General features: G+C 43.7%; 1 protein-coding gene across 7 annotated transcripts in view; it reads left to right on the forward strand.

The window, feature by feature from the left end:
• Positions 1-16192, forward strand: part of TRAF3 (TNF receptor associated factor 3) — a 120461-nt gene that overhangs the window by 15971 nt on the left and 88298 nt on the right. For 2 of the 7 annotated variants that reach the window (XM_064571629.1, XM_064571631.1), the window contains exon 2: positions 8346-8532. The exons of the other annotated variants lie outside the window; for them this stretch is intronic. The gene's annotated coding sequence lies outside the window, so the exon portion shown is untranslated. The remainder of the gene's footprint in view (positions 1-8345; positions 8533-16192) is intronic. 7 annotated transcript variants of the gene reach the window in all.

The following is a 16192-nucleotide window of genomic DNA, read 5'->3' on the forward strand; positions in this document are numbered from 1 at the left end:
AAGCTAACACACAGGTCAGAATAGGACTCTTCGGTTTCCATGAGGAATTTTACCAAACAAGCCTCTCCAGAGAACTGACGTTAGGGATTTGCTGGGCTGGAGTGCATACGGGTCATACCAGATATGACCCGAGACTGGGTGTGGAAGATGTTGGCTAATTCAGAATTTTGGAAGCAAAATTTGAGTTCAGGTGGCATTAAGGGGCAGATTTGCATTGTGGAAGGCCTATTCTGTCTTCTTTGGATGGGTGTGTCCAGTGGAAGCTGGCAGACATCTGTGGGGGGAGCAGGCTGCATGACCACTAATGTCCCTTTCAATCTTAGGATTCAGTGAGCATAATTTAAAATCCACAACTTGATTTGTGTGTGCAGATTCTACTCCATTCACGAATTGATACCATAGTGTACCTACAGCATAAGGGTTAGAACTTCTTTTTGCGTAGTCTTCTACTAAATATTTGTTTCTGTCAGCTGGTAGGCAGCAGTACCTCCTAGTTTTGCACTTACGTGTGGTTGTCCTGTAGGACTTTGCCTTTAGTGTGGTATGTCTAGGATTTCAGTGGTTTCAGGGGAGGAGAAAATGCTTATAACCCGCAGAGCCTGGGATAGCTGGGGTATTCTGTCCCTAGGGAATTTAGTAACAGTTCCTGGTCAGGACTGGAAGCCTCCCAGACACCTTTGATAGAATACAGAGACTCTAGTGGAAGTCCTGACCGGGCTTGCGGATGCCTTCTCAAGAGTCTTACTTTATCAGTGATTTCTTTTCTCCTAATGGTTTCCATGTCAGTGATTCTTTTTTTTTTTTTTTTTTTAAAGATTTTATTTATTTGACACGGAGAGAGAGAGCACAAGCAGGGGGAGCGGCAGGCAGAGGGAGAAGCAGGCTCCCTCCTGAGCAAGGAGCCTGATGCGGGGCTCGATCCCCAGGCCCTGGGATCATGACCTGAGCCGAAGGCAGATGTCTAACCAACTGAGCCACCCAGGTGCCCCTCATGTCAGTGATTCTGAATCCTGGCTGCACATTAGAATTATTAGAACCACAAAAGCTGGGGGCCCCACTTCAGATGATTTCAATCAGTTAAGACCCCAGAAATCTGATTTAATGGCTATCTTTTTTTTTTTTTTTAAAGATTTTATTTATTTATTTGACAGAGAGAGAGACAGCGAGAGAGGGAACACAAGCAGGGGAGTGGGAGAGGGAGAAGCAGGCTTCCCGTAGAGCAAGGAGCCCGATGCGGGGCTCAATCCCAGGACCCTGGGATCATGACCTGAGCCGAAGGCAGACGCTTAACGACTGAGCCACCCAGGCGCCCCTTTAATGGCTATCTTTGAAGAGTCCCGAGGGATGCTGACACTGAGCCAGGCCTGAGAGCCTGTGGTTTAGTGGAAGGAGCACACTTTTTCCTCCCACAGGGGATGATCCCATCAGCAGCGCCTTTCCAGGTGCCTTGGACCTGCTGGTTCCCAGTCTGAGTTTTCAGGGTTTCCTGATGGGCATGCTCACGGGTATGAAGCCCCATACAGGCTTTGGGCAAGAGAAGCAGGGCCAAACCCTGCCTCTCCTCCTCAGTTTGAGTCAACTTAAGCAAGTTACTTGACCTTCCTGAGCCTCAGGTCCCTGCAGTAAAATAAGGACAGTAAAGCAGGGACCCAGTTCCCCAGCCACAATTGTGAAGCCCCAGAGCCTCTGAAATGGAATGATACTGTCATATATTTGGTGCCAAAACCTGAGCTGAAGTGGTGTGATGTTATATATAATCTCTATTCCACTTAGTATGAATATTCCTGTATTTTACTGCAGACTGTTAATAAATGTGTTTTCTTGTGGACGCTGTCCCGGACTTCACTGGTGGCGTTATATTAAGATATACACACACAGTATTTCCTTTCTAAAACCCAAAAAAGAATTCTAAACTCTGAAACATATCTGGGTTTGGTTTGGGTAAGAGATTGTGGAGCTGAGGAGATTCAGCTGATAGGTGGCTGTAGGGAGTGAGTATATATCAAATTTACATGTCAGTATGTATATAAAACTCCTGGCAGTTAATAGGCATCCAACAAATGCGGCTATTAATGCTCCTTTAATTCCTCCATTTGTGTGTTTATACTTTCCCCATCTGGTTTCTTTGATTTCCCAGTACCTTTATATTTGGCATACCAGACTTTATTCTTCAGATAATTCAGTGTTTTCCATAAATTGTAAGTAAAGTGAATCTGCAACTGGGTATCCGTCATCCACTCTGTGCACATATCTGGGCTGGATGTCATGGCAATGTGTATATGACATGGTCCCTGCTGACCAACAGCTTAGAAATTAGTCCTAGAAAGAGAAAATGTGGACGGTTTTTTAAAAAGAATCTATTGAATAACTTTTCAGGCCAAGAGGCCTGGCCTCCTGGCAAGCTTTCATAGAAGAGGTGGAATTCGGGGCGCTTGGGTGGCTCAGTCGTTAAATGTCTGCCTTCGGCTCAGGTCATGATCCCAGGGTCCTGGGATCGAGCCCCACATCGGGCTCCCTGCTCGGCGGGGAGCCTGCTTCTCCCTCTCCCACTCCCCCTGCTTGTGTTCCCTCTCTCTCTCTTGCTCTCTGACAAATAAATAAATAAAATCTTTAAAAAAAAAAAAAAAAAAAAGAAGAGGTGGAATTCTTGTGAGCTTGAAGGACCCTTTGCTTTAGAATGATAGGCTCGGGCGCCTGGGTGGCTCAGTTGGTTGAGCGACTGCCTTCGGCTCAGGTCATGATCCTGGAGTCCCGGGATCGAGTCCCGCATCGGGCTCCCTGCTCGGCGGGGAGCCTGCTTCTCCCTCTGACCCTCCCCCCTCTCATGTGCTCTCTCTCATTCTCTCTGTCTCAAATAAATAAATAAAATCTTTAGAATGATAGGCTCTTAGAATGTTAGTGCTCAGCCTTTCACCCCGTGGTGCAGCCTCGGGGTGGGGTGTGGTGGCTGAGGGTGTGGACCTCTCACTGCATGGTGGCTCTGGGCAGTCTCTGACCTCGCTCCGCCTCTCTTGTGACATTTCTGTGTGCGATGACCACTGTGTGTATCACAGAAACATGCACAGATGGAGCTCTTGATTTGGAGGAGGTGACCCTCTGAAGTTGGCTAAAAATTCAGAGACATTTTAACTTCTGTACCTTTATAAATAGCTCCCTCCCCCTTTACTTATTTTTCTCTGTGGAGACTTAGACTCCTGGGTTCTCTGATACTCTTTGGTGCGCAGTAGTGGACAGTTATCAGCAGTCCCGAACTTCCCCCTGGGAGGCCCCCTAGCGACACAACAGTGGACGCGTGACGGGTACCCCTTCGCAGGGCGGAGGGCACAGCATTCGGAGGCAGCCTGTTCTTAACACATGGTTTTTGTGGTCTGTTTTGTCTGAAATTAGTATGAAGTTTACATTTTGTTGTATAATATGTGTTTAATGTTACAAACCTCTAAAAATCTTTCTGCTTATCAAAACTGACCTTCGGGCCGAGATCATGTGCCCCTGCAAGCCGCTGTGCTCTGAGAAGCACGAGAAGAGGTTTTGACCTTCTGTGGGCAGAGCCGAATCTGTATCGAGCCTGACACATCTTGAAGCCCTTAGCTACTTGTCCTCAGGGCTTTTTTTGACCGGTAAGGGTGTATTTGCACCACATGTACATTTGGTGCGTTTTGGTTTAGATAATTTAGGTAATTGGCAACTAGTGTTGATCCTGTTATCAAAAATTTTGATCTGGATTCCATCATCATCGGTCCCATCGAGGGGCATTTGGAAACTGAGACCGGATGCTTGCTCTGGGTTCGAATGCTCTGGGACGGGGAGAGAAAAGTCACGACCTCAGAAACTCTGTGGTAAACTGATGTGGGAATCTGATACTACAAATGTCTTAAGTGATTTCAAGCGTGTAAGACTCACTAACTTGTTTGTAGAGAGCAGTGTGCATAAAAACAACGGTAGGAGAAGAGAATATGCCCAAGTAACTGACTGTTAACTAACTGGCTCTCGGTCCTTGAAGCCGGCACCTCCGAACAGGCTCGGGGCCTGCAGCCCTAACTGCGCTGCCCGGAGCTTTCTGTGGGCCTCTCCCCGGCCTGAGGAGCAGGGAGGGCTGAGGAGGTGGTACAGGGGAGCTGCTGGCATGCAGCCGCCTCCGTGATTCTACCCAGTCTTACCCGTGTAAGAACAGCTCTACAAGGCTGTGTTTTCCTGTGTGTCTGAAAGGGCTTTGGTCAGTACAGGCATTTTACTTGCAGGATCTCCATCCTGTAGAGGTGGAGAGGCTTGGTAATGAGTTCCCTCACCCGGAGTGTGAGGCAGCCCTTCCAACGATTCTCACATTTAGACAGACTCTCTCCAAAGGAAATGTTAGCATTTCTTGATGTTATGGTTCAAAACCCTACCAGGATGGTTTGTGTGTGTGTGTGTTAAGTACCTGTTTTGCTTTCGGTTTCACTAGAGGATGTAATTTGGGCCAGTTGTTTTTAAGTGAGCATTTCAAACTTAGAATTTGATCCCTGTTTCCTTGGTTGTGTTAATAATAGGAAAAGACCACTTGGTCTCTAGATAATTGTTCTCCGGGGGGGGGGGGGGGGGCGCAATTTTGTTCTCCCGAGGGACATTTGGCAATGTCTAGAAACTTGCTTGGGGAGGGGGGTGGAGAGGGGGGAATGCTGTAAATGTCTTACAATGCTCAGGACATCCCCCCCGACAAAGAATTATCTGGCCCAATATGGCAATAGTGCCGTGGTTGAGAAACCTGGTGTAGATGGTCAAAGCTGTTCTGATTTCCAGATGTATGACTATTAAGATTTAATATTTTTGCAAGGTGAGGTGCTTTCTACAAAAATTCAGTCTTTAGTCATTACATGAGATCTTAAGGAGTCAAAAAAATCTTTTTAACAGAGTGCAGTTCTACTAGAAGTATGTATTAAAGTCAGCAGAGGGAACTGGGAGATCAGAGTGCCTTCAACAGAAGCCCAGATGTCCATCACTCCGTTTGGATAAACTCCCTGAGATACCATAATTTACACTGAAACTTTGGTTAGCAGGATGGGAATTTTTGAGAAGGTACCATTAGAAAAATAAAAGAATTTTCCAGCTGTGGTTCCCAAGTTCCCCAGACTTGTTTTTAACCCATAACTCTCTTTGAGCTCTAGCCCCATGTATTTATTTAAAAGCAATTGACGGGGGCGCCTGGGTGGCTCAGTCGTTAAGCGTCTGCCTTCGGCTCAGGTCATGATCCCGGGGTCCTGGGATCGAGCCCCGCATTGGGCTCCCTGCTCAGCGGGGAAGCCTGCTTCTCTCTCCCCTACTCCCCCTGCATGTGCTGTCTCTCTCGCTGTGTCTGTCAAATAAATAAATAAAATCTTTAAAAATAAATAAATAAAAGCAATTGACGGAGTCCTCAGTGTGTGCCAGACACCTTGCTAAGTGCCAGGGACACAGCAAGAAACAATGCAGGCAGCTTCCCATTATCATGAAGCCTGTATGATACAGCAGGGCTTGAGGACAGAGAGGGAAGTCCAGATGCTAGTTCCAGAATAGAGCAGGGTTGGTGGGAAGGGGGTGAGTTGAGAGTGAGCCACTTGAAGTAGCTGGTCTTGGGGGAGCTTGCTGATGAGAGCCTTGCGGGAGGGGGCGTTTTCAGCCCTGAGTAAGAGTGGTCAGACACGACTGAGGTACTTGTTGTCCCTTAGACGTCACCCGACCTGTCCCCAGTGAACTCTGAACTCTTGATCCTTGCTACCCATATCCAGTTGCTTAAATGAGAACACTGGGGAGCATTCCTTGATCCCTCTCCTTGTTTCCCTTTCGGTCTATGGCTCAGGCCTGTGTCCTGCTTTTTCCCCACCTCCCTGGTTCCCAGTCAGGTCCAGCCCTCTTGCCTGTACCGGTGGCCCCTGACTGGTCTCTCCACTTGTCCCAAGTTACTCCAGGCCCTTCCCCACATAGCTTCTACCGAGGTCTTTTAGGTTGCCTCCCGCCCTTTACTGCAGTGGCTTCCCACTGCACTCAGAAAATACAGCCCGAGGCCCTGTACAGCCTCCTCACTAGGCCCTATGCAGCCCTTCTGACTGAGCTCCAGGTGATCTAGCCTCCCTGTGCGTTTCTTCCCAAAAAGAATCTGCCTGCCCAGAGGTTGTGTCCATTCTCCTCTGGACTAGGGCCTGTCCTGCCTGTGTGTTCATCCCTCTTCCTCGGGGGGTGGGGGGGGCAGGGGTGGGGGCTGGAGCCTATCTTCCTGCCCCTCCACTCTGGATTCCCGTTGCTTTGTTTCCTGCAGGCGCCCTCAGATGTCCATGCGGTGCTGAGTCCTTTTATGTTGGCCATCATTAGTTGAGAAATCACTCACCTGGCTACATTTCACGTGGAGGAGGAGTGGGTGATTCACAGGGACCCACCCTCCTTCCCGCAGAGTTGGGGTTTTTGCATAGGGGATTTTTCTGTCAGTTATTTTTTCCTCACCTTTTGGAGTATTAAAATAGCGGTGGCCGTAGGGCGTGTGCGTGTGTGCTTGCGTGTGCGCGCGCGCGCGCGCGTGTGTGTGTGGAGGGGGCAGTGACCACACCTCCTGGGAGTTCTCTGATCCCTACGGCTGGCTTATATTCCACCCTGTTTTCACAGAGGACAGAAAGATAGTTATGTACTGATTTTGTCAGTAAGCTTTTAAAGTAAAGCATGGTGAGTTAGTAGGTCTTTCTTACTACAGAACAGGAAATGGACAACCAGTGCCCCAGTCTGGCACAATTACTCCAGAATGCATACTGGTGTGCGAGGAAGTTAGGGTAGTACACCTCTCTGCCCTGCTGGTCCTTAAGACAGGCCTGAGATAAAGTTTTGTTAGATACAGAAGAACACATACTCCAGGTATTTAACACTGAATAATAGTGCATTTATTTGGCTCAGTTTTTTGGATGAGCAGGATGTAGGAAGTGGGCACAAAGAATCTGTTTGGCCTTGTTCCTTATTTGCCACAGGCTGATGCTGGAGAATTCTTAAGTTTCCACATAGAAAATGAGTATGAAAGAAGGCCCATACCAGTCAGGAGTTAGAGGGGTTCCCAGGTGGCCTCTGAGAGAAGGAAATGCCTACGAAGTTATTTAAGATGATTGGTGACAGAGAAACTTCTGAATTTGTCTAGCAGGTGGATCCCAGACATAGAGCTATTTTACAAGAAGTAATAAGCTGGAAATTCTGAAAATACATTTTCCTAAAGAGGGAAAATACATCCTCTTAACAACTGATTGAGGTTTCTAGAAAAATTTGAGTCCTAGTCTCAATTTTGATTGTTTTGAGCTTGCTGATAAGATTGGGTTTTTTAAAGCTTACGTATCTCCTGGAAACTGAATCTATACCATGTGAGGATTATTTTTAGGTTCTATAATAAAATCTTTCACATGGTAGAATTTTAAAGACCCGTGTGGACAGGAACAGGTCTTTGAAGGGAAACCTTAGTTTGGCTTGAAAAGTTCATCTAATCGAAAATAAACCAAGGAGGTTCACCCATCTAACTCCAGACAGTCTTCATGTGTTCAGGAAGCTCATCAGAAATCTGCTTTACCAAAACCAAATTCTTCGCTACTTGTGATAGAAAATGGTTAAATAAGCAATTTAAAATTTAACACACTGTACTTAAAGGCAATCAGTTTAAAAGATTCATGGACAAAGCACTTTATGTGTATTAGTATTATATAGTAGGTGACATGGGATAGAATAGCTTTTTCTTGCCTGCAGAGAACATGCAGTCTGAGGAGGGGCAGGCTTGTGACAGTATGAGCTGTCAGATAAGACGGAAGAGACAGAAGGTGTGATAGACTAATAGTAATCACGGTAGAAGTAGAGGCAGAAGCATCGTAGAATGGGACATCAGATCACAATGTGGGAGTACTGGTTTTTAAAGCAGAGGTTGGCAAACTACAGGTCTAAGAATGTTTTTTATGTTTTTAAAGGGTTGTAAAAATAAGCAAAGAAGAAAATGTAACAGACCATCTGGCCCTTTATAGAAGAAGGTTGGCGGACTTTTGGCTTAAGGGGTCAGGAAGTGCTTTACAAAAACTAAAATTTGAGCTGGTATTTTATAGGATAAAAATAACATTTTGATTTTCAGGGCAGCAAGGTTGAGGGTGGGGGTGTTGCTGTGGGAGGTCCAAAGTGAGAAAAGACATGAGGCGGGGCAAAAGTACTACAATGGGGTGGGGAGGGCTGAGAGTGGGCTGAGTATGTGAGGACTGGGGGAGGGGAGGAAACAATCACAGCTCCTCTTTTTTAAAAAAAAAAATTATTTGAGAGCACAAGCACGGGGAGTGGCAGAGGGACAGGGAGAAGCAGGCCCCGCATTGAGCAGGGACCCCGATGTGTAGGCTCTGTTCCAGGACTCTGGGTTCATGACCTGAGCTGAAGGCAGACGCCTAACCGACTGAGCCACCCAAGTGTCCCATCACAGCTCCTCTTAAGTAACAACAGTTCTCAAGTGAGACGTGAACCATCAAAAACTTCTGAGTAGGAGAATGTCAACGTCATAATTAGAGATAATTGTGAGAAACTGAGGTAAGTATTCCATTTTTTCTGAGATATGCTCTCCTGATCTGTTCTTTAGAAGTGATTGTATCACTTAACAGGCCCCTGACTCTGGTGCTTGTGCACATGGGTCCAGAAAGTTTAAGGCTAAAGATTGGTTGATGTGCTTCTCATTTTATTTACGTTTTCTGAGCAGCTGCAAACATTTGTGAAGGATCCATGATCCTGTAAATTGAAGAACTTGAGAGAATCTCTAAAAAGGTAGAAAAAGTCTTGCTGAAGTCAATAATTGTATTTCAGCTGTTAAATTTCTTCACAGAGAATTTAAAATCTGTATACTCTTTCAGAATCAGCCTACCTAGGTGTGGTTATATTCTTTGAGAGATGAAATATAGAAATGTAGAAAAGATGCCCTGATTGCCAGTGATAAGAGTGTCTCTGAAGACAGAACTTTACAGTAACTTGTTTCCAAAAGGGGGTCTCCCAGGAGAAAGCTGCATAACAGTATCCAAACTTTCTAAGTGTACACACCCAGGGAAAATGGGTGAAGATAAAGAAAATAAACTTTTCAGTTATTCCCCCACTGTTAACATTTAGGTGAGTAGTTTTTGAGTCTTTTTTCAGTACGTATGCACTTAGATCATTTTGTGAGAATCAGGTCCTATATGTTACACACTTTGTACCTTGTGGTGGAATAAGGTGTGGCCTGCTAGTTGAGGAGGATGCTGAATACTGTGTTCCCATGGTTCTCCCTGGAGTCTCCTCGCTCTCATACTCGTTCTCTTCTGAGCAAACGAGGGGCGCTGTACTGATTCTGAGCCTCACCAACAGGGAACCATTGGTATGTGAACTATTTTTTGCAGAAGTCAGAACCCTAGTCTCAGAGTGCAAAGGTGATGAAGACTTTCATTCAAACCTCTTGATTTGTTGATTGGCTTCATCCAAAGTTGTTCACATGGACTAAGATTATGAAGAGGGTACTGCTCCAGCCAAATAGCAGTTACCTTTATGAACTGAGTCCTTCAAAAGGCCTTGTTTGCACCAGAGTCATCCCTGAGGATTCCTGACCAGTCCTGGGAGGTCAGGGACCCTCCCACCCAAATCCCTGCCTGGGCCTGTCCATCCAGAGCCTCCCTCCCCATCTTCCCCATGAGAGTTGCCATGGTCTCTGGACACAGCCACTACTCTTAGTGGGGCTGCGTGATTCCCGTTTCCCTTGAATGGGAGATTGGCCCCCCTGGTATTAGCAACAAACATGTGGGTCCCTGTGGACCTCACTTCAGAGGACAGGCACCCACATGGACCAGCACTTGCTAACATTTACCCTCTCATGGTGAGCTTCCCAAGAGCCATACTGCCCCCATACCAGAATTTTAGTGTCCTGGAAGGAGAGGTGTGTGTGTGTGTGTCTTTTGTTTGTTTTAAGGAGAAAGCCAGTGTGTTCGTGGTAGAATATAAAAAATGCAAATATTTACCATTGCCTCACCACAGTTGATATTTTGGTATATATCATTCATCTCTTTTTTGGGGCCGCAATTCTATGCATTTTTACAAAAATAGCATATTAAATAATTTTTAGTTTTTAAAAACACCCTTTAAAATACCAAAAAAAACCCCACCCCTTCTTATTCAAAAGGGAATGCCCATTCAGTAACAGGAAAATTGTGTTAATAGGCAGAGCCAAAGATGAAAAATACACAGGAACAAGACAAGGATGCTCATTCTTGCCACTTTTATTGAACATAGTATTGGAAGTCCAAGTCAGAACTATCAGGCAAGAAAAAGAAAGAAAATGTATCTAGATTGGAAAGGAAGAAGTAAAACACACTATCTGCTGATGACACGATATTATACATAGAAAACCCTACAGACTCCCATCAAAAAACTATTAGGACTAATCAATGAATTCAGTAAAGTTGCAGGATACAAAATCAATACACAAATTCTGTTGTGTTTCTAGACACTAATAACAAACTCAAGAGGAATAAAGATAATGATCCCATTTGCAGTTGCATCAAAAAGAATGAAATACCTGGGAATATTTTGGTTTTTTAAGGTTTATAATTTATTTATTTTAGAGAACGTGCGTGTGCATGTGCTTGAGAGTGGTGGGGAGGGGCAGAGGGAGAGGAGAGAGAGAATCTTTTTTTAAAGATTTTATTTATTTATTTGACAGAGACACAGCGAGAGAGGGAACACAAGCAGGGGGAGTGGGAGAGAGAGAAGCAGGCTTCCTGCTGAACAGGGAGCCCGATGCGGGGCTCGATCCCAGGACCCTGAGATCATGACCTGAGCCGAAGGCAGACCCTTAACGACTGAGCCACCCAGGCATCCCGGAGAGAGAGAATCTTAAGCAGGTTCCACACCCAGTGCAGAGCCTAACGTGGGGCTCGATCTCGAGACCCTGAGATCATGACCTGAGCCAAAATCAAGAGTGGGGTGCTTAACTGACAGAGCCGCCCAGGCTCCCCAGTACTTAGGAATGTTTAACCAAGAAGGTGGAAGACCTGTACACTGAAAACTACAAGACATTGATGAAAAAATTGAAGACAACCCGAACAAGTGGAAAGATATTCCATGCTTTTGGATTAGAAGAATAAATATTGTTAAAATGTTCCTAATATCCAAAGCAATCTGCAGATTCAGTGCATTTCCTATCAAAATTCCAATGATATTTTTCAAAGAAATAACACAAATAATTCTAAAATTTGCATGGAAGTACAAAAAAACCCTGAATAGCCAAAGCAATCTTGAGAAAGAACGAAGCTGGAGGCACTGTGCTCCTTGACTTCAAACTAAACTACCAAGCTGTAGTAACTAAAACAGTACAGTATCAGCCTCAAAAAAAGACACACAGATCATTGGAACAGAAGAGAGAGCCCAGAAATAAACCCACGCATATATGGTTGGCTCATTTACCACAAGGGAGCCAAGAATATACTGTGAGCTAAGGACAGTCTTCTCAGGAAATGTTGCCAGGAAAACTGGACCGCTATCTCACACCATACACAAAACTCGAAATGGATTAAAGACTTGAACATAAGACCTGAAACCGTAAAACTAGCAGAAAACACAGGCAGTAGTAAACTCCTTGACATCGGTGTTGGTGATGAGTTTTTAATCTGACACCAAAATCAAAAGCAGCAAAAGTGAGTAAGTGGGTCTACATCACATTAAAAAGCTTCTGCACAGGGGCACCTGGGTGGCTTAGTTGAGCGACTGCCTTCAGCTCAAGTCGTGATCCCAGAGTCCTGGGATCGAGCCCCACGTTGGGCTCCCTACTTGGCGGGGAGCCTCTTCTCCTTCTCCCTCTGCCCCACCCCCTGCTTGTGCTCGCTCTCCCTCTCTCTCTCAAATAAAGAAATAAAATCTTAAAAAAAAAAGTTTCTGCACAGCAAAGGAGAAACCATCAACAAAATGGAAAGGCAACCTACTGAATGGGAGAAATATGTGCAAGTCATGTATCTGATAAGGGACTAATACCCAAAATATATAAATAACTCATACAACTCAGTAGCAAATAAAAAAAATAAGCCCAAACAGTCAGACTTAAAAATGGGCAGAGGATCTGAATAGATATTTTTTTTCTAAAGAAGACATACAGATGGCCAACAGGTACATGAAAAGATGTTTGATCTCATTAATCGGTAAATGCAAATCAAAACCACAATGAGATACAACCTCACACTTGATAGAGTGGTTATTATCAAAAAGACAAGAAATCTTAAGTGTTGATAAGGATGTGGAGAAAAGAGAACCCTTATCCACTGTCAATGGGAATGTATATTGTTACGACCACTATGAAAAACAGTATAGATGTTTCTCAGTTAGAATTACCATATGATCCAGCAGTTCCACATACAGTGGAATATTTTTCAGCCATAAAAAAGAATGAAATCTTGCCATTCACAACAACATGGATGGTCCTTGAGGGCATTATGCTATGAGAAGTAAATAAGAGAAAGACAAATATACTATGATCTCTCTTATATGTGGGAAAAAAAAAAAAAAGCTTATTAGAACAGATGGGTGGAAGTATAGTGCATTATTGAATGACACCTGAAAATACCTTACTGTTGTCTAGTAATTTGTGACCATCTCCTATAAAAAAATCAAAAAAGATGAAAAATATAAATAAAATCCTGTCCATTCAGATTACTGCTGTATATGCTCTTCTAAGCCATTTTGGGGGCATATATTTTATAAAAGTAGATTTATTCTAAATACCATTTTATAATTTGCTTTTTAAAATAATAGCTTTATTGAGATGTAATTCAGATATAATATTCACCATTTTAAAGCATACAGTGCAGTCAGTTTTGGTATATTAAAGAATTTTGCAGTGTTCAGCACTTTCTAATTTTAGAACATTTTCATCATCCCAGGAAGAAACCTGTACCCATTAGCTGTCACTTCCCATTCTTCCCTGCTCCCAACCCTAGACGGTCATTCATCTATTTTGTTTCTACTGGTTTGCCATTTCTTGAACTTTATACAAATTGAATCATATAGTATGTAGTTTTTTGCAAGTGATTTCATTCACACAGTATAATGTTTTCAAGGTTCATTCATGCTGTAGCATGTATCAGTAATTTTTTTTTTTTTTAAAGATTTTATTTATTTATTTGACAGAGACACAGCGAGAAAGGGAATACAAGCAGGGGGAGTGGGGGAGGGAGAAGCAGGCTTCCTGCTGAGCAGGGAGCCCGATGCGGGGCTCAATCCCAGGACCCTGGGATCATGACCTGAGCCGAAGGCAGATGCTTAATGACTGAGCCACCCAGGCGCCCCAGTAATTTCTTTTTATAGGAAATAATATTCCACTGAATAGATAGACTACATTTTGTTTATACATTTAGCAGGTGATGGACATTGGGTTGTTTCCTCTTTTTGGATATTATGAATAATGCTGTTGTGAAAAGTCCTGTACAAGTTTTTGTGAGAACCTGTTTTTTTTAATCTGTTGTATATATAAGTGGTCATATGGCAACTCTGTGTTTAATATTTTGAGGTACTGCCAGACTATCAAAGCAGCTGGGACAATTTTGCATTCCTGTCAGCAATGTGTGAGAGTTCTAGTTTCTTCACATCTTCACCAACACTTGTTGTTGTCCATCATTTTTATTCCAGCCATCCTAGTGGGTGTGAAGTGGTTTCTCATTGTGGTTTTGATTTGTATTTCCTTAATGACTAATAATGTTACACATCCTTTTATGTATTTACTGACCATTTAGGTATCTTCCTTGGAAAAATGTCAGTTCATATCCTTTGCCCATTTTTAAAATTGGGTTGTCTTTTTATTGAGTTATAAGAGTTCTTTACATACATACAATTTCTTTATCAGTATATGACTTGTAAATATTTTCTCACATTCTTTGGGTTATCTTTTCACTTTCCTGATGGTCACTTTTGATACAAAAAATTTTTTAACTTTGGTGAAGTCCATGTTGTCTGTTTTTTCTTTGGTTGCTTTTGGTGTCATATTTAAGAAACCACTGCCTAATTGAAGGTCATGAAGATATGCACCTGCTTACTTCTAAGAATTTTATAGTTTTAGCTCTTACCTTTAGCCTGTGATTCATTTTGAGTTAATCTTTGTGTATGGTGTGGGATTTTGGTCTAGTTTCACTCTTTTGCATGTGGATACCCTGTTGTCCATTAGCTAAAAAGACTGGTCTTTTTTTTTTTTTTAAGATTAAGATTTTATTTATTTGAGACAGAGAGAATGAGAGACAGAGAGCATGAGAGGGAGGAGGGTCAGAGGGAGAAGCAGACTCCCCGCCGAGCAGGGAGCCCAATGCGGGACTCAATCCCGGGACTCCAGGATCATGACCTGAGCCGAAGGCAGTCGCTTAACCAACTGAGCCACCCAGGCGCCCCTAAAAAGACTGGTCTTCTCCCCCACTGAATGGTCTTGGTACCCTTGTCAAAAATTAATTGACCACAAATGGAGGGGTTTATTTCTGGACTTTAAATTCTATTCTGTTGATCTATATGTCTATCCTTATTATGCCAATACTGTCTTTTTTTTTTTTTTAATTTTTTTTTTTTTTTTAAGATTTTTATTTATTTGCGAGAGAGAGAATGAGAGACAGAGAGCATGAGAGGGAGGAGGGTCAGAGGGAGAAGCAGACTCCCAGCTGAGCAGGGAGCCTGATGGTGGGACTCGATCCCAGGACTCCAGGATCATGACCTGAGCCGAAGGCAGTCGCTTAACCAACTGAGCCACCCAGGCGCCCGCCAATACTGTCTTGATTACTTAGCTTGGTAGTAAGTTTTGAAATTGGGAATTGTGAATCCTCCAAATTTGTTCTTTTGCAGGATTGTTTTGTCTGTTCTGAGTCCCTTGCATTCCCTTGTGCATTTAAAGATCAGTTTGTCAATTTCTGCCAACTACAATTTTCTTTCTTTCTTTCTTTGAGAGAGAGAGAGAATGAGAGAGAGCACATGAGAGGGAGGAGGGTCAGAGGGAAGAAGCAGACTCCCCGCTGAGCAGGGAGCCTGATGCGGGACTCGATCCCGGGACTCCAGGATCATGACCCAAGCCGAAGGCAGTCGCCCAACCAACTGAGCCACCCAGGCGCCCTACAACTTTCTTTTACTATGTCTTGAACATTTTCTTTTTCTTAGTCTGTCATTGTGCTGTTCAGTTCAGTAGCCATGAGCTACATGTGCCTAGTGAGCATGTGAGTTGTGGCCAGTCCAGATTGATACGTGCAGTAAGTATAAACTGACACCTGGTTTTGAAGAGTTCATATGGAAAAAAAGAATACACACTATCACATGAACAATTTTTTATGTTGATTACATATTAAAATGATAAAATTTTATATTGGGTTAAATAATACGCATTGCATAAGTTTACCTATTTACATTTTTAACATGGCTAGTACAAGATTTCAAATTATGTGATTCTCATATGTGTGTTAAACAAGTATTTTTTATTTTATTTTATTTTTTTAAGATTTTATTTATTTATTTGACAGAGAAAGACACAGCGAGAGAAGGAACACAAGCCGGGGGAGTGGGAGAGGGAGAAGCAGGCTTCCTGTGGAGCAGGGAGCCCAATGTGGGGCTTGATCCCAGGACCCTGGGACCATGGCCTGAGCCGAAGGCAGATGCTTAACGACTGAGCCACCCAGGTGCCCCCAAAAGTATTTTTTAATAGCGTGGCATGAGGTTTCTTGATTCACTTGTCTGTGGTTGGACACTGAGATTATTGCCAGTGTTCTCTGTTTTATGTGGTGCTCTAATGAGTGACCTAGTATCCAGGTCTTTGTGCACTTCTGTGATGCTGCCCGGACCAGGTTCTGGAGGACTTGGGAAATGTGTTTGCTGCTTCTGAGTCTAGGGCATGCAAACTATCCTGTTATAGAGTTGAGTTGAGAATTAATGTTTCCATATTTAAAAAATAATATTGTTTCAAAATAAGGCTGTGAACAGACTCCACAAATACTGATTGAGCCCCTCTCCCAATGTGTCAGGTTCTGTTCTAAGAGATGGGAACACAACTTGCATGAGTCCAAATTCTAGCCCTCATGGAGCCTATGTTGTAATAAGGGAAAGGGATAGTCCATAAACCATAACTGTATCAGTTAATACTGAAGAGCCGTGTTGGGAAGGACAAGAAAACCGGCCTATGGGCTACAGTGTGGTGGGAATACTGTCCTGATCGAATCGTCAGGGGATG

This window comes from Mirounga angustirostris, unplaced genomic scaffold (genome assembly GCF_029215605.1).
Source record: "Mirounga angustirostris isolate CCGP_5_RB_7025 unplaced genomic scaffold, mMirAng1.0.hap1 SCAF_9, whole genome shotgun sequence".
Lineage (NCBI taxonomy): Eukaryota > Metazoa > Chordata > Mammalia > Carnivora > Phocidae > Mirounga > Mirounga angustirostris.